Genomic DNA, 26,210 nt, shown 5'->3' on the forward strand with positions numbered 1-26,210 from the left:
GTGGTTTTCCCTCCGCTCACTCCCCTGGCTCCTGGCTCCCTGACCACCTGCACGGCTGCCTTCAATCAGCTCATCAACCTGCAGTATATCAAACCCCCGGTTTTCACCCAGCAGATCAGCCACTGTGGGGTATAGGCCTCACTAGATCCCAGTGATTTTGAGATTTTCTTTTTTAATGTTTCTGTGTTTTTGCATGCTGATGCTCACCTCTTTTCCCTTTGTGCCCTATAGGGTCACTGCGTCTCTACCTGTCTAACCTGCCTTCCTCAACCTCTGCTCCACTCCAGCCAGCCACACTCTGCATCCGGCTGCGCTTCGGCACTCTCCATTACCTGGAAAATCCCTGGACATCACCCCACCACCACCACCACCACCACCACCACCACCATCTTCATCTCCACCTCTTCCTTCTAACCAAACACCCTGTGTGTACGTCCTGCATTTAGGTCCCCTCCTTTCTCACCCTGCTTGTGCTCAATCAAATGAGCTCTCTGCTTGGGGCAGCTGAAGAAAAGCGCTCTTGTCAAAACACTGCTGAATTCAGTGATAAAGAAGCTCCTTTTTTTTCCCTAAACCTTCTCCTCAGCACCTGTCACAATGGATGAGCGACTGTCTATAAAAAAACCGAAGTGTCACAGCTGAGACCAAAAAGTGACTATCACCACAGCGAACACGTCGCACAGGCGGTGGCCGCTGATTGACATGACACATTACGCAAGACGTTTCCGGCGCATTTAACTCTGGCTGCATAAACATCTTATTTAGTACAGATCAGAGGATTAACACATAGGTTTTGTCATTATAAATAAATTATTCATGACCTCGTCACCGTCAGGAAACACCTTCCTGACCTGAAAACAAGTGAGTAACTTTCCTCTGCTGGCGTTTTCTATTCATAAAAGAAGTGTACACTTCAGCTACAGCATCAAAGCTTTGAACTTTAATAACCCAACTGAAGCTGGTGGGTTTCCTGCCTTCTTGCAGTATGCGTCGCGGACAAAGGTCTGACTCCACTGACACAATCGCCTTCACAGACATTGATCTGTGATTATAAGCAACCTCCTTTCATGTCCCAACTGGGAGTAGAGTGACTAAGCAGATCCATCATGCCTTAACAGGCCATTACACATCAACCAATTCACAGATGACGATGAGAAATCAAGTTCTATGGAAAAATCCATATGCTCAACCCATAATTACTTTTGAGGAAACCAGCAGGGAGACGGATCAAGTGATTGACTGCTCCGAACAGAATGATTTGTTCAAAGCGGAAAGGGCTACAACCACAGCAGTCCTTTAAAGTGTTCGGGTCAGGAAATCTAATAAGAGGCAGCGATACACAAATGGACGTAGCTATTTCCTTCAGGTCACTTCCTAGACATGTTTGTCTGGAACGTTACCGGTGACGGAGTGACTGAAGCACAAGTCGTAAAAGTGGAATGAAGGGTCAGGAGTGGAGGTGAAGGAGGGCGACCTACAGGGTCACCTGGTGTGGACGGGGATTGGCTTTGTTTGAACAAATGATGATGGCTGACAGTTTTCTGTCTTGTTTGTTTATGCTGCTGAGCAGCTGAACAGACATTTTAAGTGTTCATCTTTCGCCTCAAGGTCGTGTTTTTTTTTTTTTCCAGGTCTGGGCTACCTCTCCAAGTCAAGACAACAGCAGTGAGTTCTTGCAGGGTTGTACTCCTGTACTAGGAGAAATATAAAGAATAAATAATTAAAAAAGCAAGTTCAACTTTGGTACAACTCAGAAAGAAAACATCCCATTGCATTGAGTGTGACCCATGGGGAAGTCTAGCCATTTCAAAGGCCAAACTAAATGAGACATACAAGTTGTCAACACTGTTTTCTTTGTAAGCTTAGGACAGCTTTGATGGAAAAGAGCAAGTTACAAAAAAGGATATTTCTTCCCACTGAAACCAGCTCCTTGTATTGAGCAACAAACTTATTGTGCAACAACTGCCACATTTATTGTGACCGAGAACAAGATGAACCCAATCCAAAAGTTTCTCATACAAGCGAATAAAAGTTTTATGTAGCAGTAAAAAAAAAGAATCGAAAGATTTAAGACATAATTACAGCTGAAGGCGACATTCAGAGCTGGTTTTTCTCTTGTTGAAACGAAAGGTAGAAAAGGTTTTCGTGTTTCCCCTGAAATCCATGTCTTTTTCCAAAAAAAAGTCTTTTAACTAAGATGTAGCTGATAATCAGGGAGAGACAAACAAACTTTTAAAACCTTTAAATCACACAGAAAAAAAGACTCATGTATTACAGGTTTTAACTTTGTTGAACAGCGGGGCACAAACATTTTACAAAAATTATAATTTGCGACTTCCAGAAAGCTCTCCTCTAAAATTATCTGGGATTTCAAAGCTTTCCAGTGTCTCCTTCGAACTGGAATTCTTGTCTCTGAAACTTAACCCTCCAGATTGCCCAGGGAGATAAAGACAACTGGAAAAACAGGTTGTTTGGCTTCAGTGTAGGCCTATTGCAGTAGAACGGTAGGGTGCCTCACCTTAGCAGCGGTAGCTAGGGGACATTCTATGGCCCTTCTATTCAAAGTCCTCTGAATACGTAGGGGAGGGCTTGCACCAGACAGGGCAATTTGCCAGAGAGCCAGCCAATAGAGCTAAGCCAAGACGAGGTTAAACTATTGTTTTGGCTTAACAAGCAAGAGTGAGCAAGGACAAAAGACAAGGGGACAAAAGAATAGTAAGAAAATACCTGACCATTGAAGTGTAACACATCAACTTATTTCGTTACTTTTATCATAAGAAGAAAGTTGTAAAAAAAGGTATATCCCGGGATTAAAAACAACACATCCTCAAACAGGGATTCGTGAACGAATAAAGTTCCAGTTCCACTTTTCTAAAAAAGAAACCTGTGCCTGATCTGTTTTTAAGAAGTTATTACTTCTGTTTTCATCACTGACAAGTCAGAACAATCCTTTGGTAGAACATTCACTTACCCATGCATGTCAATTAAGTCCACTTAAATGTTTTTTGTTTTTTTATTATTATTGTTATTCCTTTATTCCAGAGGGAGAGAGTATCCAAAATCCTAGAAAAGAAAATCCAGCAGTATCCACTAAAAGATTATCCCCAAGCGATGTCTTTGTTTTGTGAGAGAAAGTAAGTCTCCAGTTTCTGCTCAGTTATTCCATTCACAGCGTTTCATTAAAACCAGAAGAAGAAGAAGAAGAAGAAGAAGTGTCTTTTTTGGCTCTCCAGCAATACGTTTCCAGCTGTGGCTTATAGAGCAATGTGGCTTGGGGAGAGATCCTTCTGTGGCAGAGCTTGTTCACACACTGAGAGCGGTGGTGTTCGGGGACTGCCTGGAAGAAGCCAAGCCCACCAACGTGATGTCACTGGTGTCAAATTTCAGTGTGGAGAGAGGGAGGAGGCTGAAAGGGCCTTACCTTTTTTGAACCTTGACCAATGAGAAATGTTTCTGTAGTGCACCTGCACGTAGGAGGGAAAAAAACAAAAAACAACTGGTTGAGGTGGGAGGACACGTGATGTTATGTATTTCGTGCAGCTTAGAGAGCCCATTATGTCTTATCTAGTATCTATTGACCACGTTCCAGTGAGAGAATGTGACCTGATCTAAGTTCATATGCAGACTTCTCATCTCCAGTTCTACTTTTGAATGGAAGTCCTGCTTATATTTCAAAATTTAATTAAAGCGTGGACTTGAAATAAACAAGCATGATCAGGTGATCAAGTGTCCAATAACATGTTTTGTGGTTGTGAACTTAACAACTTAATAATTTGTTCCTCTCCTGCTTCCAAAAAAGAAAGAAAGAAAACAAATATGCAAAATCCCCATTCTTAAATCAGCAAGGCGTTGAGTACACACACACACACACACACACACACACACACACACACACACAAAAACGCCCCCCAACACACTGCTTCTCACTCCCTCCGGTCAAACTCTGCTAGCCATGGAGCTAATCATCCACAACAGATGTTCAGAAATGTTCGGTTGGATTTATGACAGAGCTCAGAGGAACAGCCAAGTCAGCCTCTGGTGCTGTTTTTCTCTTCCGTCCTGCAAGGACAAGGGATTGCACTGAGAGAGGATGTCAGCACAACCATTCTCTCTCTCTCTCTTCTCCCCCCCTCCTAAAATTCCCTCGCTCTCTCCGAGATTCACCATCCGAGACGACAGGGCCTTAATAGATCACAGAGCCTCGGGACCTTGGGGAGAGGTTTGCTCATTTATCCCAATAATACTGTGTGGACTGTAACTTGACTCATCCAGCAACGCTTCAACGATGTTTCGCCGTGGACGTAATAATGTATTTTTTTTTTATATATCTCGGCGGCATTGCTGATGCTGCAAGCCATGACCTAGGAGCAAGACAAATGTGTTTAGATGAAGCCATATACAATACTGTGTTGCATTCGCAATTAAATTCTACATTACAAGCTATATCATAATATGTAAGTAGTTTCTGAAAGGGAAAATAAACTCTCGCCACACTGCTGCTTTGTGTAATTCCTATTAATCTAAACAGGGCAGCCCTGCTGAGGTTCCAGAGAGCGCGTGTGAGAGTTTACAGCGATGTTGAATGTCTTCTAGGCTCTGACTCTGCTGAAGGAAATGGCGAACTGTACTGTGTTCTACATTTCTCTTTGTTGTTAACAATGGGAGACAGTCTGATTTCACTGCAGGCTGTGTGCACACGACAGACTTTTTCAGCAAGACAAAGAATTTTTTTTCAATCTTTAACTTCCCTTCTTGTTTAGAACAAATGGGAAGTGGGTCATGTGATTAAAAAGTCATTTGATTCGTAACGGCTTGACGTTCTGTCTGTCTGTGCTGCGATCATCTCATCAAGCGATCTCGAGCGTGCAACATGGACAGAAACTCGCAACTTGCATCTGAAAAAAAAAAAACAACCAATCTGGACATTTTGGAAACCTCTCATTCCTCGCAAGCTCTTGAGAGTTTGAGGGAACCTTCTGGAGAATAATTACTACTCCCACACACCCCTGAGGAGAGAGGAGGAAAAAAGTATTTTTGTGGGTGTAAAAAAAAAAAAAAAGAGTACGTGCCAACTCAAATGTCAAATTCATCTGGCATCGAATCCGCTGAACAAATCTCGCGGTGGTAAAAAGGTAGAAGTACAGATTAGATTGGCTGGTGGTCTTTACAGCCGTGTGGGAGAGAAAATTAATTGTGAGCTGCAGTAATGCAGTGTATTGTGTCAGACGTTTCATCTCTGGTGTAATTTGGTTTCAGAGCAATGTAAAACTAAAAAAAAAACAACACACAGATGGACTGTAGCAGTAAACCTCTACGCAGGATTAAAGCCTCCAGTGAGTTTTGTTGCTCAGGCAGTTTTAGGACTTATCTTTTTGCCCCACCCCACCCCCCAAGAGCTTGAATAGAGTTGGAAACACCCCCCACCAAGTCGGAGAATCTATAACATTGTGACAACCGCCCATCCCCCCGCTCATTTGATTAGACTGAAGAAAAAAGGGTTGACAACCTCTTCAATCTGAAGAAGCCAGCCCCTCTCTCCCCGACTTAAGCCAATCTGCTAACAGTGCTCAGTTAATAGATTCTGGTGTGGTTGATTTTTGTGAGATCAATAGTGTTTTGATTCCTGCTTTATTTTGTGAGTTATTGCATGCACTAAATTTGTTGTGCGGCTCCAGGGTTATCTGTAAGGGAAGAACACCTGGATCAAGGCCGACACCTCGGCTCCTCTGTGGTAGCTGAAGTCATCATCTGATGGGAAAACTGCTGTAGGATAGGATGAATCACATCGGCCCTGGGCTTTATCAATATAACTGTCTGCCCCATGTAACAAGTCTGCCAAAACATTTTAACAAGGTTCGGCTCAGAGGTAAGAAAATAAGTTTCTTGGTCTGAGGTCAGGAGAGCAACACATTGACTGAATAACTGAATAACTTATATTGCGTGTTTACTGCATTTTGAAACGCCGCAGTCTACAATTGTCTAAAATCTCAAGGTATTGTTAACTATTATCTCAGGTAATACGTTAAAAAACGGCAATTAAATCCAAATAAATGTGCTTTATCCTCCCCCCACATTCAGCAGGGTCACTGATAAACACGATTCTGGCTGCACGCCAGTGAAAAAATGCTGACCTGTGTCGTAAACACTGAGCTGTGAAAGTCAGTGTGCTGCTGCTGATGGCCTCTTAAGACTAGCACTATGTCATCGTGTCCAAAAGCACAGCTGGGCAACACCTGTTAGCCTTCGAATTCCCACCCCGATTCACTATTTACTGAGGCCTGGCTACTGCCGCTGTCTGTTTGTTAGCTAATTTACCACCAGATTGTAATTGAGGAGGTATCTATAACACACACACACACACACACACACACACACACACAATAACTCACAAACACGGGTGAAGGGTACTTCCAAATTATCAGCATTTAACCTCAGTTATGCATGACATGATAAGATAACACCTTATTTAGCATCAGAGTATAAAAGAACAGAGCGTTTGCACCGGGTAGATAGTTCTGCACACAATGTTTATCTTTATCAGAGCAAAGTAATGCATCTCTGAGACGCCCCCCCAAAAAATGAATGAAAATGTCAAACATCATGTGTGAGCATCATATTTCTGCTTCAACAGTCCAAACACCACAAGGGCACACTTTTGGGCTCTGAATTTTTCTCAGGACTTGTCTGCAGATAAGACCGGCTCCCAAGCGCCGAGCGGGAAGGTGATGGCACATGGCGACAGGAGGTGTGAAAAAGACAAGGACAGTGAGGAAACAGAGCACATAAAAACACAGATAAGATTGGCTTCACTGTGCTGACCTTCACCGGAGTGTCTGCGCGTCTACGTGCCTGTGCAGGCATGTCTGAGTGTTAAAAAGGCATGTGAATTTGTGCATGTGTCCCTGTGCCGGTGTGTCTGTGTACACAGAGGTAGGTGCGCCTGGATTCCTATATTAACCTGTTAGTCACGGACTTGAATGGGAGGAGGGAAGAAAGAAGACAAGATGGGTAGAGCCGTTAGAGGACGGCCCTTATTTTCCTGCTACTCGCTGAAAATCAAAAACAACAAGCCCTCTCCATTACACTCTGCAGCTGACAACTGGCGGGGCGCGCTCTCTAAGGGGAACAGCAGAGCGTGCCGCCGAATGCATGAGACAAATCATTTTTATCTGGGACCCTGGCGGGTATTGACAAACCAGGGGTGCATTTAGATAGCCCAATTAAAATGGGGAAATGAAGCGACATTGAGGCACTTTACAGCACGCCGCCCCCTCTCCACCCTCTGGCCCCCTCGCGTTCCCCTGAACCTCTCTGGAGACCGACTTCCTTGCAAACTGCTCTCAGCGAGGGGTACGGGGGTGGCAATGAAAGCCAAGGCGATGAAACGGAGTTGCTTGGAGAAGTCTCTTTGAATTAAACTATGCGATGTGGGAGGAGGTTTGTGAGAGGTGAGAGTGACGTAGTAGTGTTGTTTTTTTTGCACAGTAGTAGTCGCTGCTCTAGCCCCAAGTGGATCCCCAATGGGTGGCATACAGCGGGGTCAAGAACAGCATCCAAGACATGGAACTCAATGCAGCTCTGTGCAACTTCAAAGGGTAAGTTGGCAATCAATGATATGGATGTTGGCTCCATTTATCCAAACGCCTGACCTTCAGTGTCATCCACTCCTTACTCTAAAGTCCGTGTGGTTCAATTCACTTCTTCTCTCACCTCAATACGTCTCCCCCCTCCTCGGTCTAATTTCCAGGCCCCTATTTGTCTTTTTGATCAATGATCATTCCACTGGGATTACTGTCAGGCGCACTTTTGGAACAGATAGCCACCTCAGCACTGACACACAACAAAACTCCCATTCATCAGTTTCCTTCAAGTATACTAAAAAGGTTACGGAGAGCGGGGATATCGTAAGACGTCTCACCTTCTGTGTAGGGGGGGGAAGTGATAGCGAAAGCAGCCCAGGCAGTTTCTCCAATCAAGGAAAAAGTCAGCGTGGAGAAAGAGCAATGCCGTGGTGTGCTGTGACCAGCTGTTCAGCAGTGTTACATTTCACAGGATACCGTCAACAGATCTGCAAAGATGCAAGCTGTTTCCACAATGCATTCTATTCTGTGATGTTATTGTCAGCAGGGAAATTGATATCTCCGCTTCTTTTATACTCTTATTTTTTTCCCCCCTCGAATGTTTTCAAACTTTGTCTTTATCTCGTGTGAAAAAATAAATAAAAAATTGCCGGCTACAAACCACCGTTATGTGCATTTGCTCGGTAATCTCGAGAGAATGAGAAGAAACAACCACCAAACAACAAAATTTGAGGCAAACAGCACAATGCCAAATTCTTTACTTTTTTTTTTTTAAAGGGTCTTAAGGTGCATTTTTCAGATAATAAATATTCCCGCTGAGATGAAAAATCAAGGGAGATACAGCTTTGTAACCAGCATAAAAACAAGTATGTAGCTTGCACACAAACATCTGATGTACAAAGAATAGGTCAAGGATACGATCCAAACAGGGGCCCGTACTCTCTGCAGTATCTTGGTTGGAGTACGCATGCAGTGTACCCGAGGAGACTTTGATAAATCTGAAAAACTTTCACTGAGAGCTTCCTAATAAAAACCCCACAGCGCAGTCTCTCCCAACCCAAGGAGGCTACACTCTGTCTCTGACAAGACCGCCTTCCAGATGCTTTCCCTCAATACATTTCTGCCTCACACAGAGGATAAGGTGCAGAGCACTCAGGAAGATAAGTAGTCTGACTGGAAATAGTGCAAAAGTGTCAACTGCTTTTCAAATAAAGCGTGAGCTTCGTGGACGTTCAATGTCAACATGTTTAACCGCATGAAAACAGAGCGAGTATGACTCGCCGTCGAGCTTCTCCTGTTTTTTCTGGACTTTGTTTTTGCACAGAAGAAAAAAAAACCCGTCGGCGTCCAAATCAAGCATCTTGTTATTCTAATAATCTCCCATTGGCATGCAGGAAAAACAACTCGGACACAAAAGGGATGCATTCAAAACAACAAAAATCAACTTCAGCACTGTTAATAGCTCTCATTAGGAAATCTCCCCAAGCTTTGTACCAGAGTGCATCACTTTGCTGGAATCAAAAGGAGAGGGGATATGAAATTATTCCCTCTGCTGGAGAAGGCTGCTTCCACTCTAAAAGGAAATAAACCACAAATTATGAGCTACCCTCTTGCATGAAAAACTGCTAATGGGTTGAGCTGATGCTATGTAAAGAAACAGCTGGAGCTTGAAAATGTATGAAAGTGTTACACGGTTCCACTAAGATGTTAGATATCGCAAATATATATCCAATATCCATCATTAAAAAAATCTGATTTATAACAATACAAGATGTAAATGTTTACATTTAAATGCAACATGCAGACATTGAGATTTGGGCTGTTCTGAGCTGAGAGTTGTTTTTGAACGCTTCACATGAATAAGATGAAGGTAGTTTCTGCAACATCACCATCAGTTGTGTTCCTCCAAAACAAACCTTAAAAAAAATGTGCCGCACATAAAAATCCTCTCATTTGTCCCAGACTTGAGGATGCCTGAGCGCACACACACACACACACACACACACACACACACACACACACACACACACACACACACACACACCCCATTTCAACAGATGAAAAGCCTGCCAAATAAAAGAGTAATCCATCACTCATGCCATTTTGCATTTGCAGGGTCCCTCTCTTCAACAATGGCCTGACTGACAGTGAAAGATAAGGGCCCTCTGTTGACCAAAACAGTGAACACATCAAAGCAAAAGCAAACTAAAAATGATATGACGTCTTGTGTATAAATCTAGTATTTAGTGTCGAAGGTTGTAAGAAGTACACAATGATGCTGATTAGAACAAATAAGTGTGTTTTCCAGGTCCAAACCTCTCCAGACTTCTCCAGGCTGGACCCTGGAGCTGCTGACTGCAAATGGATTCCATCGTGTTTTTCTTTAATACACTCAATAAATAAACTAAATAACTGACCAGCGGTGAACAGTAATCTTAGCTTACCACAGTTTTACAGTGCCTAGCTCTTCATTAACCATTCATAGCGAGGAGTAACAAATGGACTTCAACTTGTCTGACTAGAAAGCTAGCCCCAAAATAATTAAGGAAATGAAATATTCAACATAAAACTTCTTATTATAGCAACAGCGCCTCATAAATTTATAGAGAAGAAACGAGTGGATTAATTTGAGCGCTAATGGAGAAGAAAACCAGCCATTTCCCTCTTCCTCCCATTCCACTTCGTTTAACCTTTTAAAGAAGGAAAAGAGGCAACTCTTTCAAATATTTCGGGGATTTCTAGCGCATGGCAAACTGATATTGGTCTCTTTTGTTATAAAAAAAAAAAAAAAAAAGAGGAATTTGTGGATAAGGGATCAAGCTAATAATGGCAAAGATCTGAGCTTAAGTGCTCCAGGGGGGAAACTACAATTTTTCAAATAGTCCAGAGCGCTCCATGCGGTTTTTACCTACTTGATGTGGAATATAGAAGTGCTAAAGTGCAGTGCTCTTTGAGACAGGGACAGAAGAAAACACTACATCAGACAGATAATGGCAGTGAGAATGGAGTGTATGAAGACTTCCATATCTGAGTATACCTTAGGCATTTTCATCGACTAATATCTGATGGAATTTACATCATTTCGTTTGCAAAACTGCATCAAAAAGCTGAACGATTTTTTTTCTCCGCCACAGGGCGTCCTTATATTTTTCCCTCTGTCTTGCCTGGAGCACAATGACTAAGCTCACTGAGACCTCTGGGACTTTGACAGTCAAGTCAGGCCAACTGTCAGGTCGCTCTCAGACGCCAGTGGATCATGTGATAGGAAGAAAAAGCGACACAAAGCAGGAATGAAAAGCGTGGCGAGACGTATCCTTTGTTGAGAATAAAGAAGCGTAAAGACTTCTGGAATTCTAGATGTTCTCTAAAATGATTTCTCCTCTCGTATTATTTTACCTTTTAGTCTCCAAAGATGCAGCAGCATCGCTGTTAAAACAGGCACTTCAAGATCTTCAGCACAAGTTAAAAATATTAAATCTCAAACTAAATAGGATAGATTTGTTCTCATCATGGGTGTTTGCGCTGGGGTGTGGCAAAGGGATAAACATTCCTAGAGTTACTAAATTCCATTTAGGCTCCAAACTGTCTGACCCAGCCCCGTGGCATTAGCAGGACCACCATGTTGGCAACGACAGAAGCACCCTAAGAACAAACGCCACTTCCTGAAGCAATCAAATATTTCAGGCTTAGGTCAAAGTCATAGTGTAGGTCACGCCGTAGGTATTGCTACCCAGTAAACACAGCATGCCATCATGATCACAGAGCAGACTTTTAAGAGGTGCTGCATGGTTTAAAATTAGACTGTCAAAAAAGGTACGGGTCCCTGCTCGTTCCACATGTCGATCTCTCTGCTCTGAGCCGTGCGGCTGATCCCATCGGACAGCCTCAAACTGAAATGGTAGGTGAACCGTGATGTAATTTCCTCCAGCATCTCCCGATGCGTTTCGCCTGGTGTTCGCCTATGAAGAGGCTTCCCCGCTAGGAAAATGTTCAGATCACTTCTGATCTTTGTAATGAGTTTTGCCACTTCGGTTATATCTCCCGACAATATTAGGTACAGCACTGCGGTGGACAAATGCCACCTCTGTGTCACTGTGCGTGAATGGTTCTTGTCTTCTCAATGTGACCTTTGTCTTTGGATGTGACAAAGGTGAAGATGTGTCTCATCGCGCTGATCTGTCCACATCTGTCTGTGTATGGATCTTTGATCAGATCTGTCTTTTTTTTTATACAAACACTCGCAGCATCTAGACTGTATTATGTCCCCGTGTTTAATGACATCTGACTGAAATTCAAGCCACTGCACGATGTTGATTTTCAGCCTGGATTTCACATATGGGGTGTACAAAGCTGGCAGTTATACAACCTTTGATTGTTTGCATTGAAAATCTGTTAAAAGATTTGCTTTTAATCCACATTTATGCTGAATGATGTACAGTTAATCTGTATAATTATATATATTTCAAAACATACTTCAAAAAAACCCAACTGACAGGCTGACTTTTGAAGATTTTAGAGCAAAAGGACAACTTTTTTATGATGTTAGAACGACAAGAAGACCATAAAATAATTAAATATTATTACTAATTTGACAGCTCGATATCTGCTCCTAAATAATTTAATTACATATACATCTGGGCTAGGTTTATGCATGAGGGGCTCAGTGGGCAAAACAATGCTATGCTGCAGGATTTTCTTCAAGTCTTCAAGGATATACTGTAATAGTAAAATGCAGTCAAACACCACATCCATGCCATAAATGCTAACCTTCTGCAATTTTGTCCTTAGGATAGAATAACGTGAATATCCTTAAGTATAATGTAAGAAACGCAACACACACACACAGCCTTGAAAACCTCAACTAAAACAGACCTTCACACACGAACTAAATATCAGGGCTACACTGTGCAGATGCTTGTTGTATGTTGTTGTGTTCACCCCTCTGTACATTACCGTGTTGGTAAAAAATGTATTCATGGGTAAATTACCTCCTCTGGAAAGCCTTATGCCTAATTTTCCTGGGGAGAGGTTTAGAAATTGTGTCACCAGATGGCCAATACTTGTGGGCGGACAAGCCACCATGGCAGCAAAATATGTTGCCTGTTAAATTAAAGTAACCTGGTGTCCCTTAAGTGACTATGCAGATTAGTCTATACGTCAAATATCCTCAACTAAATTGGCAATTTAAATCAAGCGGCTAAACGATAACTAAATAATACAAGCTTGAGTATGAGAAACGTCTCTGTGGAAAATATGACTCAGGTTTTAGACGCAACTTAATATGCAACTTTCATATAGACCAGATTTTTGGATTTTCCTATGTGTGCATTATAAAAATCCACAGTCTCCTTTCTCAATATTCGGAAGGAAAATCCTGGATAAAATAACACGCCAGCTTCCATTTGCAAGGGCAAACAGGCCAGTAAAATCCAATCAATACACATTATTGGCTCAGTGAGGGCTAGGGTTTGTAAGAAAACAAAGATCTGGTCGACGGGGAAATCCTTTGAACTCTTTAAGTTGAAATCTGAAATGAACATTTCCTGTTAACTCTGCTGCAAACCTTTTATGCATCATTCATGTCAAAGCGAGACCGCGCTGTAATTTTCCAAATGTAAAGCTTAAATGGCGTCAGCTTTCCTCGGGCGCAGCACCCCAGTTAAGATGAAAATAATCAAAGCGGACAAGAAATTACGAAAACATGCTGTGACCTTTCAGGTCTGAGGGGGAAAGGCTGTGTATACATTTACAAAATGTGAAGGGACAGTAAAAAAAAAAATTCCCATCACAGAAATTGGAGTGTGACTAATGGGTAGTGAATGAGCTGGTCTCTAACCTGAACTCCAAAATAATCTTGCTCAAGTCTCCATGGCCACTTTGGGGGGAGCAGTGGGGGGTTTGACAAGGGGAATGGAAGACCACCTGCACACCCAGCGGAGCCAGCTCTGTACTGGCACCACCATTTGTTACGCTCTGGATTCCCATTACTTCAGAGCTAGGTTGGCTGGGAAATCCATCTCCTGGTGTCAGGTTTATCAAACTTCTATGCAAACTGCAAAGGTGGAAATGGGGGAGAAGGACCACAGCCGTGCAAGGAACCTACCGGGGGGACAGAGATATCTTCGCTTCTGGTAAGATTAAAACCAGTGTATCAAAGTGTGCAGGCTCACCTAGCTCTGACCTTTTTGCTTCTAATGTTAACTTCTTACAGCATTAAATATCATAACATATTGGACAATTATAAAGACACTGAAGCCAAAGATACAAGCCTCCATAATAAAATTATAAGCAGCAGCATTATATGCACACAAACCGGCCTCAGTAAGCTTAGTGTCAGCCCTAAATTTAATGGGCACTTGACACACACTGAAAGCTGCTAACAGAGGTATTATATGCTGCATATTAGAGGGCAGCATTAGCCAAGTCTGGTTTGAATGCCAGCTGGGGAAGTCTGTGGTGAGGAGAAAAGGCTTCAACAGTTTCATCTGATCTCTGGTCAGCAGCGAGAAACCACAACTCCAGGTCCTGAGGCTACTGGAGCTGTACCAATATCGATATAACTGAGGCTATCATACGAGAATTAAACACTGTCCGTGAGTCGGCGTGGTTGTAAAATTGTATCATTGTTAACAATTTTGTACAACAAGCAATCTTTTAATTCATTTATCATGACAAACTACCAGACGATCGCTTGTTCAAGCTTCTCAAACACAACTCAGAGTTAAAACCTGTTAAAAGAATGATCCCAAGCATATCTTAGTACTGGTTATTGAATTAGTGCTTGGGCCCTGATATTAGGTGTCAAAATGGACATGGAAGATCACAACTCCAACGCTTGGGAACTTGCTGAAAAAGTGTGTAAAGGCCTGATGAATCATTGTTGGTTGCAGAAAAGTTTGAAAATAGGGGCAACAGAGGTTTTCTTACTTTAAGAAAGAGACATCCCCGAGGCTTATCCTTTCTACATGGTTCTCTGCATCAATAACACAGACTGACGTGCACAAGATACTCTCAAGGAGAACCAGTCAGTTTGCGTCACCAGAGAGCTCGCCGTGAAATAAACAAATGAGAACTGACAATCCTTGTGATAGTCCATATATTGTCATGAACAGGATACATCCTTGTCTACTCCGTCCACCCCCAGTGGGGTTTTACACAGAATCCAGGTGGATTTGTTTTCCTTGGCAAAAAGCATCATCGAGACGAAAGGAGCGCCACTCCAAGGATTCAGAGATAGTTCAGAGTTAATTGAATGTTCTTTGCAAAAATCTGAAAAAGAACACCAAGTGACAGTGTGTAAATGGCTACGAAATACAGATCAGATGTACTGAGCATCTGGGAGCGGCACCACTGAGAACAGGAACTAGTGAAATGTCTGTCAGGACTTGCAAGAGCGTAGAAATTGTATTAGATGCAATAATGTATAGTTCCCAGTGGAATTTGATAACAGAAGGCTGGGAAAGAACACGAACGTGCTACAAATGCATCTAATTGTACTGGTAATCAAATTTGTATGAGCTTTTACAAAGTTTAAACCCAATCCTGATCTATTAGTAAAATCACCACAACAGGAAAACCCAGCTGACGTCCCTCGAGTTCAAATGCATTAATTCAAGATTCATCTTCTCCTGCTGGTATTCCACCATTTTCATGTAAAACCCAGCAGAATTTTAGATGATGCCTTGCTCTAAAACAGCTACCTATCATTGAAGATAGAAGGTGCAATAGCAACACTCATTTGTGGATCAACCACCTAAATAACATTAGATTGGGTTTTTGGAAAAATATTAAAGTTCAATTAAAGATGCTGCTATATAAAATAAAGATCCTATGGGACGCTTTAGGGTTGTAGCTTAATTATGATGCAAGAATTCAAGAACTGGAGGTCTAACTTGGATCGCTCTGATCTCAAACTGGCTTTTGGTTTTGATGTGAAAAAAGTCACTAATGTAAAGCCAGAATATAGGAATCATACAGCAGGTCTGAAAAATAAAGCAAAAGAAAAAAGAAGAAGTTATAAATATGATGAATTTCTACAGCTTTGGTTTTAAAGCTCCTAATTACTTGAGACATTTTGCTTAGTGGCTTGGCATTTTAGCCACAGAGGGGCTGATACAGTAGATTGTATTGGACACAACCTAAAAAGGCTGATTCAGGGGTCTAAATCCTATGCTCTACTGAAATTGTATAAAAACAACCTAAAGTATTAGAATACAATGCTAAATGTGACGGCTGGAATCTGCAATTTTCCACACAAAGTCACTTTAGCGAAGGTGTGGAAAACAGGTGTCAAACTTAATAGTAGGGCGTCAGTGATTTGCAGAAACAACCAATTATCCTTTTTAAGATTTCATGCAAGTCTATCCAACAGAAACTTGTTATCATCATGGGTTATTCAACAGCAGGAAGGCCTAGATAGAGATGTTCATTAGCCCATTGCTGAGACAAACACATTTGATGGATTAAACAGTCAAATATAACAAGATGCTTGAACTGCTGTCCTGGTTGTTAAGGGAGATCAAAGTGGGGCCTGAGGGGTCTGGTGAGTATGAGGAGCAGGATTGGTTCAGCAGAGCTCCAAAAGAACAAGTGCTGGACCAAGGAGATACGACATCAGACGTGTGCACTGCATTCCCCAAGGCCTGTTCTTTCGAAACTGCCAGCCTGCCTACCAAATGAACTGCAAAGGAGGGCACAAACTGTCTTTCAGAATGCACTTCTAATCTAACACTAAGCACAAGCCTCATTTGGTAATGTGGCGTTTTAGTGAAGCCAATTTAATATGGAATCAATTAGATTTTTCTTTTTTATTCCACCGCCTGTAAATCGTCGTCCTACTGTGAAAAATGTCACACGTTGTAGAGGCGGGGGGAAAAAAGAGAATACTTTAAGCAATTTGCAATTATGGCCCCATGAGGTAATAGGTATGCTTAGGTTTTATTTCCATAAAAAATAAAAAAATAATATGAAAATAATAAAATAAGAAATGCATGAAGTAACAGCGGAATTCTCCGGGGCGTAAAAAACGCTTTCACCAAATGTTTCACTTGGGAGGAGTATCAAGGTTTTAGATTTCAAGCCAGGAGGACCAGACATCATACATGGTCAGTAAATATATGGATGTGTGTGGCAGTGCTGCTGAAGTACTTTTCTCAGTGACACATACTATATTTGCCTGCTGATGGATTGCCTGTCTGCCTGCACTAGAGCACATAGAATAAGGAGACAGAAGTGCTGATGAAATGTTTTTTTGCTTAGCTTTCAGGCACATCATAACATACCGCCCCATGTTGTCTGTTTCTATGACACTTTAGCATTCAACAGTATCAGTTAAGTATTTTCTCCTAATGCAGGTTCAAACTTTGTAAATGAATTAAGCCTGGCTAATACCTAACAGATTGTATTACACCCCGTCACGGTTACACAAAATGGCCATAAGGGATGACAGTAAGTGTATAAAAATGTGGTGATGAAGACACTCCGCTCCATCTGTTGTGGGACTGCAATAAAAATCAAAATCTTTGGCTTGGCATAACAAAGCAAGTGATGATCCGCTCTAATATAGCCATTCCACTCACACCACAATCATGTATATGGGGAGATTTGCATAACTTCAGTAAGTTCTAAGAATAAAACTGTCTTACTCTTGTTATGTATGGTCACAAAGAAGGCAATCATGAATAACCGGATTGCTTTAAATACACCAACTGAGAAAGAATGGATCGCTGCGGCAATAGAAATGATTAAGTTAGCAAAGGTAGCTTTTAAATTGCAAAATAATGAGATAGAATATGCCGGAACATTGGCACCAGTGGAAATGTACTTAATGTCACTTTTATTTTCTCCTTTTTCTGACTTAAGATAAAAGTAATGGGCGTCTTCCTCTTCTGTCGGGGCTGCCTTGCAGAATTAACATTGCATTTTACCTGTGCTGGGAGATGAAAGTTGAAGTAATAATGTTTATGAGTGCTGGACGGGTGCATTGGTGAAGGGATGGTTTAAGATTAAGATTAGATTAGGTTTAGAGAGGGGGTCAGAAATGGCAGGACTCACTTATTTGTTTAGAAATAGTTAGCACTGTGCGGCTACAATACGGAGCCTAAAAATGTGTTAATACAATGTTGAATTAGTGCTGTAATAATTGGTCAAGCAACAGTGACTTTGCTGATCAATAAGAAGTAATTTAACAAGCAAACATCTGTTGGTTTTAGCTTCAGTAAACGTGAGCATTTGTCGCTTTTATCGGTTTTATCATTGAGTAATTGAATAAAAGCATGCACTAGAATCAATCAATTTATCAGTTAACATGTTCATTTATAGATTGACAATGAAATTATTGTATATTTGTACATATTTTGCAGCATTACATTGGATTCTAGTACAATACAGCATCACCAGGAATAAAGAAATGAGAAGAAATGAAGAAGAAATGAGACACTGACTACTTCCAGCTTCTAACCGCCCTCCTTTTACTATTAGAGAGTTCACATTCCACCAGCGCAGCCATTATGTAAAACAAACAACTTGGCTTCCCAACATGGTGGATGATGCAACATCCAGCTTCTTTCCCAGCCTTAGAATTAGTCATCCACTCATCAAGCACTTGAACTTTCGCTGACACTTGAAACTAAATTGACGAGAACCCTTCCAGCAAAAAAAAAATGCGATGAGAACATCAGCTGAGGAGCTAGTATCGACTTGACACGGCCAATAATTGTCTTAATGCGTCTAAATCCACGCAGGAATGCATGAAGATATGTCTGAGAAAAAAAAATGGCATCTTGTACTGCATTGTTGCCATAGGAGGATGTATTACCACAGTCCTTGTGCAAAGTGTGACCGATCAATTTAACTTCCTCCTGAAAAACAACACGACGAGTGGGGAAAATCGGCATCTGCTGTGTCCCCACCCTCCGTTATAACTGTGGACCATTCAAAGACATACGATATCGTACAATGCTCAGTTTTTTTTTGAGAGATGTAAACAAGGGAGCAAGAAAAGTCAGGAAACTGTGAGAAAGGGAAGGAGAGGGAGGGTTTCTCCTTTTTTTTTTGTCTCCACATTTCTCACGGTGGGTATCGGAAACAGCCAGATGCTGTCCATCACAAGTGAAGGCCAGAGAATAGACTGCCCTATTTATCTAATGAAGAGGTCAAGGGGTGGGGATGTGGGGGGGTTTGCGGGGGGGAGTAAGTGGGGCATAGCCAGGCCTGTCACAATGCCATAGCCAAAGAACTTACTCCAAAAGGAGTCAGATTACCCGTGGCATTGCAACGGTAATAAATACGTATGGAATCAATGTGCATGTGCCAATAGTGAGTCAGTGGTTCAAAAAGGATGGGAAAACCAAAACGCCAAGCAAATAGGCTCTCTCCCCCAACAGCCACTTAGGCAGAAAACACATAATCTAGGTCTTAAATCAACTGATTCATACGGTTTTTCTAATTTTACTCGGCCAGACCTCTACGCTTTGTTTCAGAACTGGAGAAGGGTTTTGGTGGACTCGTTATCATTCTAGTAAAGGTGGAGAAGAAATGTTGTATTTGTTTAATCCAATCAAAATCACCTTGGGGTGGTGCTAAACCCAGGACGTAGAAACGGCTCCCTTGCAGAATTGTTTTGGAAGATGAATTCTGACTGAAATAATGAGCTAGATAGTTTTTTAATGCAAGGACTTCATCCATTTAACACCATACAATGAATGCCTCAGTTTGCTTTTGGGGCTATGGTTTACTACACTTCCAATACAGCAAAGAAAACAAAAGAAACACGGAACATAACTTTCTTTTTCCTCCATTCGGAAAGCACACATTAAATGGCGGCTCATTGGCGATAAAATTGGCCCCAGAAATGTGTCTATTAAGTGTAGTGTATTTATAGTTCTCTTAAATTAGAGACAGCAGTGCAATTTTAGCTTTGCACATTCAGTTCAACCATTTATGCTTATACTCAGTCAAGACTCACTTCATTTTCACATTTTACACAGTTAAGTAGCCCTGGAGGTTTATCCATTGGTGGAGAGAGAGAGAGCCAAGAGCGAGAGTGCCTGTTTATACAGGCCAGGCACAACGTACGGCACGGTGTGAAGGAACATTACAGCATTGCTCATGTCATGTTATAGACACTTTTGTGGGTGATGCAGTCATAAATTGTTTGGCAGTTTGATTAAGTTTTCAAGCACGCGTCCAACCTCATCACTCAGTCTCAGTCCGTCCTCTTTGTCCAGTGTTGTTGTATCTTAATAGTTCTAAGCGACATCAGACTCTTCCAGCTCTGGTTTCTCATTTATCTTCGTCACACCACACAACTAGCAGCGGCATGAATGATTATGAAGAAAATGAAGACGCTGTTCATGTCATTAGACGGAGAGGCAGATCACTTTTGCGCCTGCTTGATTGCGGTGGAGTAACTTCATATATGACGTCTTTCAAGTTTGTATTATACATTTATTTTCACCGTTGACATGACATCCATGATGAAGGTTCCAGAGGATAGTGTTACAGCTTTCAAAGAGAGAGAAAGTTTAATTAATAATGAAGATAATCATTTATTCATGACATCATTTCTTTTTCTTTACTAGGAATTTCGTTTGCTACTTAAATGTATGTTTATTTGGGGATTTGGGGATCACCTTTTTGGTAATTTACGGTAAATACTGGTCAAAGAAAGCCTCTGTGGGGGTCTCGTTGAGCAACCGCCACATGTACGAAGGCTCAGTCCTTGCCGGCTCTTTCCCGCATGTCATTCCACATCTTTCTCTCCCCACATTCCTGTCACTCTTCAGCTGTCTCTATCGAAAATAAAGCCTGTCTGGATTTACGACTGTTGTGTCATGGTGTCCGTGGATTAGTAATTGAAAAAGGCCAAAATTACCGAAGAACTGAAGGCCCTTTGAACACAATACGATACAGTATAACCGCTGCTGCATGGTGTTGGACTGGCAAGCATACCTCTTCAAGCTGGAGGCTACAACTCTGAATGAAAACACCTTCGACAACCACACTTCTGTAACAGAAACACTCAACCGTATCTTTGTCATCTCCACAGGGTCAATACCGCACAGTACTTAAACCACTGTTCCACAGTTACCCAACACATTTAAATGGGAAAACAGAACAAACTGTCGAACAACTTGAGCAGAGCTAAAAATGAGTCGTGGGTTTAAGCAGCTCTGATTGTAATAACTCAGCCTTTCTACACAAAAACATATGATTGAATTTCTGCTGATTGCTCTGTAGGCCGTGCAAATTTTCATAAAGCAAAGCTCAAGCATGGAGACGGGGGGAAAAAAAAGGCCAACAATTTTGAGGCTCCATTTCAATGAAACTATAAATAGCATTCACAGAAAGGAGAACATCCACAGAGTTTGTATTGTCGCCCCTTTTTTTTCCCTCCATGAAACTCCTGGAAGCCTGACTTCCTCGGGTACTGGAAGTTGAATGCGGTACATGCCCTACCTGGCGTACGTTTCATTACAACATCTGCATAATGGCTAATGCCGTTACCATAGTAACACCTGTGATTGATGGCTTTGTTAAGAGGAATAGTTACACACCATTAAATTGGTGTAATAGCGCATGGCAGTCATCTCAATAACTAGGGACAAAGCAATTACCAAGTCATTAAAAAAGGAATAGACTAATACAACATGGTGCACACAAGGATGAGCGGCATGCTTTGAGATGTGTGGATTTCTTAAAAAATGAAAAAATGTTATTTGTGTGCACAGACTGTTTTCCGTGGAAGACTTGGGATTACATTTTTGTGCAACCTAGCATGGATTCGGTTTAGATTCTGATCATCTCCGCACACAAACATTTGCATCGAAATCGCTCTTTGTTCCACAAAATGTGAAAAAGTTTGCCATCTATTTCATCTGCCATCTCGTATGCCTCCTCATCCTGCACTGCACCAGCTCTTACGGTGTCAGCTTGAACGCTCATTTCCACTGGGGATTACATTTAGCTGTGTCTTGATAATAATTTGATGGCGAAGTCAAGAATACTTCTTTGAGAAGAAATGTCGTCCTTCTCCCCGCAGTCTGCAAAGCAAGGGGAGCACAGCAGCAGCAGCAGCGCCAGCGCTGGCGATGATTGAGAGAACTCAAAATTCAAATGAGAGAGAGGAGACGGAGTGTCACAGATGTGCTGTTGTTCGGAGAGAGCAGCATGCATGCAGGGTAAGCACGCACAGCCACGCACCAACACACACAGAGCTATATACACGTGCATAGAGCAGCAGCGCCACTCAATCATCCTGGTCGAGGGCCAATCCATCTATTGCTGGTTGACTGGGATCCAATCACCATTCCCAACAGGGCCAGAATGAAAGAATGGCAGACAGCCTGTGAAGAGACCCACTCTCTCATAGTAGATTGATGGGACATATCTTAGGGCGGTTCATGAGGCATCCCATATCGAAACGAACATATCATAAAATATGTCTGATGTCATACAGGACTTAAAAACAGGCCTTTCCCCTTACTCTGTTCGTAAAGTGTGTATGTGTTTGTTTTGCATTTCCAAAAATGTGTGTTAAGCTGAGAAGCTTTTTTTTTTTGCCATTCAACCATAAGAAGCCCATTAGGATGTGTCACAAGTTTCAAGTTTTATTTGTCCCGAGCGGATAACACTCATTTTCTTGTGTTTAATGCTGCAAAACATTCTCATTCTTTTATAGCGACGCAGGAACAACCTGAGACGAGTGCACGGCAGAGCAACAGTGGACAAGAAGACAAAGACAGAAACAAACTATTGATTGTCAAGCGGGGGGATTTGGTGTGTTTTCAGTGTGTTAGCTGACCATTGTTATCAGAATAGGAGAGCCTGAGAGCGCTTGGCCTTAAAAATTAACAAGAAATGGAAGAAAACAACTTTGAGGCTTGCAAAAACATAAAACTGGGAAAAATATTGATGTGGTGGTATTTTTCCAGAAAGCTCTTAAAATGGACAAAAGACTCTAAACTGAAGCTGAAGGTTTTTGTTTTGCTGGACAGGAAACAACCTGAATTATTTATTTTTGACTAACCAGATTCAGCTTTTCATTTATTATTACGCTGGCTGTTTTACAGGGCAAGTCAGAGCCTTTAGGGAAAAAGATCTTCGGGAGAATCCCTTAGTGTTCCTTGAACTTATACTCTGAATAATTGAAAATATTACAACTCCATAATATTAATTGGCCCTTGCTGCGCATTCTGCATTCATGAGAATGAGTCCTCTTACCTAACAAATAGAAGCCTTTCTGTAATCAGCACTAACATGGAAAATCACAGAGAATGGATAATCATGACGCTAGTTAGTCTCCACATCCGTTTTGCCAATACATTAACAGGACCTGATGTGGGGGTGTGTGAAAGCTACAATGCCAACATACAGACTAGGTGCTGCTGGCTCTGGTTCCAGTGTGGCCATTTAGTCAGTGTTTGCAGTCATTTTCCTAAAACGTCAGCCAGATACATCTGCCGCACGCAGCCTACACATGGTATGGTGTTCATCGCTTCCAACTGTGCTCGTGGTAACACAGTGAAGTATTTTTCTTGCATGTCAAAGTTGCTGAATGACATGATGTCATATCTGCTCTAACTCTGAAACGACATCCAGTAAGGCTGTCAGAACAAATTTCAATATTCATGATGTTTAATGTCAAGAAATACCAATTCGAACCAGCTCACAAAATACATTAAAACTCTTTTGTTTTGTTTTTTTCTTCCCGGCTCGTAATTTTCTCTCTCTCTAGCAATCTTCTCCTCCTACAAGTAATAAGATATTTGGATTCCCATGTGTGAAAGGCAAAATGTAGCAGAATATTAGCTCAAACCCTTCAAGAAAATGAACAATCAAAGACAGAGCGTACTGAATCAACCTCATTTATAACACGTTAAACATTCACTGTGTCCTTGTTTAATGCTACACTTGTTAAAAAAAAGGCACGAAGACCAAAGTCAACAGAGAGAAAATCCCAAACAATCAAAGACACCGAGTCTGTGCCTTTGGTATATTTTATCACTTCAGTCATGAAAATAGCCAGTAAGCATACAAAAGGTTTCAGCAGTTCTTAAACAGAACATGCAAGTGCACATCCTACCATTCATGAGAGTTATCATTTATTAAACTTAGGGAATAATTAAGCTTCTGTGAATATAATTTGGACTTTAAAAGTAGGTCGGTGTGGGAAAGCTTTGATTGCAAACCCCACAACAGAACTATAATTAAAACGCAGTCAATAATGAATACGTGTAGTTGAAACCAAAAGGAATATGCACATTATTTCAGAGAATGACTTAGCTGGCGTCACGTCATTGTCAAATATGTAAGAAAGGCAGAGGGCGGAGGGAGAGGAGGTGACGGATGCAAACTCACTAAATATATCTCTTTAAATATTTTATGTCCTGTTTTTTCTAATAGAATTTTGTGCTAAATGAAGCCAGATGTTTCCAGAAGTTCAAAGACAAACATGTTTTTCATAAGCACATTTTAGGACAGTATATTATAGATGGATCTAGTGTCCATCTGACCTCCAAAGAGGAAGACAAGTGAGTAGCACTGAGGCAAAGCAGACAGGCAAAGATAACACACTTATCTCTGGGCAAATATTAAGAGCAAAACCTCTTTTAGAGCAACCGGCCCCCCCCCAGCGACAGGACAATTGTTATTGTCAAACCCTGCCCGTGGCTCTGATCTTTATTATGAAGATTAATAACACAGTAGGCAAGATACTGCATTATTTGGAGTCATCCTCAGGCAAAACTGACATTTACTTATCCCGACTTCCTAGATTGACAAGAGCAATATAATCCTCGGCTTCCTGACTGTTTATTGACATGTGCTGGAGGATTCCAGTCCTCCATGCGCCCGGCTCTCCCCACTCCTCCCTGTGTGTCAGCATCACACGCAAACATTGTGTCGGCCCGTTAAACAGCTCAGTCAAATGGCAGCTGCGCTGTTGCTTTTGCTAATGTGGAGGAGCACATGATCACATTAGAGCAGTGCACCAGGAGGAGGGAGAAGAGCCTCAGGACAGACACCTACGGAGCTCTGGTCCTATGGCTGCCTCAGTGCTCTTTAAGATCCAGCCTGAACCCCCCTGAAGTGTGAGTCTCTCCTGCCGTTTAATGACGGAGATAACCTTGAAAAGTATCACACAGAGGGGGGAAGTGTTTAATTTCAGAGCTCTTCGTCTGTCTCTGATTTGGATGTCGGCAATTTACCTAGTGCTCAATTTGTATTGGATCTGTATTCAGCTCATATTTGAATATATATATTCAGACGAATTGCAGCCTACACTAGACAAAATGCTTCTTGAGTATTATGACTTTTGAATTACATCTCACATTGATATAACCATTGTACGGCATGTTCTCATTTTGTAAATAGCTTATTCTCACAACTTTACTCTGTGACTGCAGGAATACACATGAATGATTATGGTGTACTGCTGAAAAATATGTAGTCCAGAGCCGGTTTTACTTTTTCACAGAAAGTGCACTGATGTTCTGTAGCTGATGTAAATATACCATTGTGCATTTTGACACCCCTGTTATGAGCTCTCTCACCCAAAGTCAGCTGGGATAGGCTCCCTCCCCCGCGACCCTGACGAGGATAAGTGCTTACAGATAATGGATGGATGGATGGCGTTTTGACACCAGTTGAAGCTACAATCCCATCACTGCAATTAGGCACTAAAAGATTGTTAAGATGGGCAGTTTCAACGCCATAACATATTCAGTTCAGACTGATGTGAAAATGACTATAAACACCAGCTGCAATTAGGACAAAAACATTTCTTTTCCCCCGACTGTCCACTTCATGTTCGTCACATTTAAAAGAGAGGCAATACCTAGAGAAACATCTTAACCGATATCAAATGCTTTGCCTGATGATGTGTTTTGCTTTTGAAAGCAACAAGTTTTTCAGAAGTGTCAGGTGTTGGGAGTTTCCCCTCGAGTACATGAACACACACCGCATACCATCGGCCCCCACACAGACTGTTGAATGAAACCAAGTCCAGCTGTTACAGAGCTGGTACACTGCACAGCATGGGCACATTTAAGAAAGTGTTTAAACATGCAAAAACACCAGTGTGGACTCGGTTATAAAAGATACAACAGCGAAGAAGAAGCAAAAACGTATTCATCATTCTGTAGCCCGAGGCGCTTAGCGGGACTAAAGAGGGATGCACTCAGACAAATGCCACCTTCACTTCTGCACATCCCAGTGAAAAAAAATAAAAATACAATGTTTCTACAGCCACGGAAATTGCTCAACATATGTAGAAAAACACAATATCCTACTGAACAGTCCAATATCATTTAGCATTGGTTGTAATTACCTGCTGAAATTCCATTATTGGAAAAATAATAGGCTGGTAATTACATTTTCCAATTTATCAGTGGCCAATTTATCACTCTTGTGCTCGCATTGTCAAAACATATTGAAATCCAACATATCTCTACCGAATCAGTTTGTCTGTGGCCATAAAAAAAAAGACGCAAGCATCTTTCACAATTTATTCACACATGTTGCTGATATTTAGGTCGTCACACTTCCAAAACAACACATGTCACATTCATCCACCCAGATGGATTGACATATTATGGGCAGACATTTACTTGAACTTAACATCTGTGACAG

At 41.6% G+C, this 26,210-nt stretch overlaps 1 protein-coding gene across 16 annotated transcripts in view; it reads right to left on the reverse strand.

Annotated features, from left to right (window-relative positions):
• The window catches only part of LOC104931439 (receptor-type tyrosine-protein phosphatase F), a 155,090-nt gene that overhangs the window by 113,424 nt on the left and 15,456 nt on the right, over positions 1-26,210 (reverse strand). For 2 of the 16 annotated variants that reach the window (XM_019263539.2, XM_019263532.2), the window contains exon 1: positions 2,972-3,388. The exons of 1 other annotated variant lie outside the window; for it this stretch is intronic. The gene's annotated coding sequence lies outside the window, so the exon portion shown is untranslated. Of the gene's footprint in view, positions 1-2,971; positions 3,390-26,210 lie in introns of those variants that run through there. 13 more of the 16 variants (XM_010746444.3, XM_019263543.2, XM_010746447.3 and 10 more) reach the window with 8 other exon arrangements.

Source organism: Larimichthys crocea, chromosome II (assembly GCF_000972845.2).
Source record: "Larimichthys crocea isolate SSNF chromosome II, L_crocea_2.0, whole genome shotgun sequence".
NCBI lineage: Eukaryota > Metazoa > Chordata > Actinopteri > Sciaenidae > Larimichthys > Larimichthys crocea.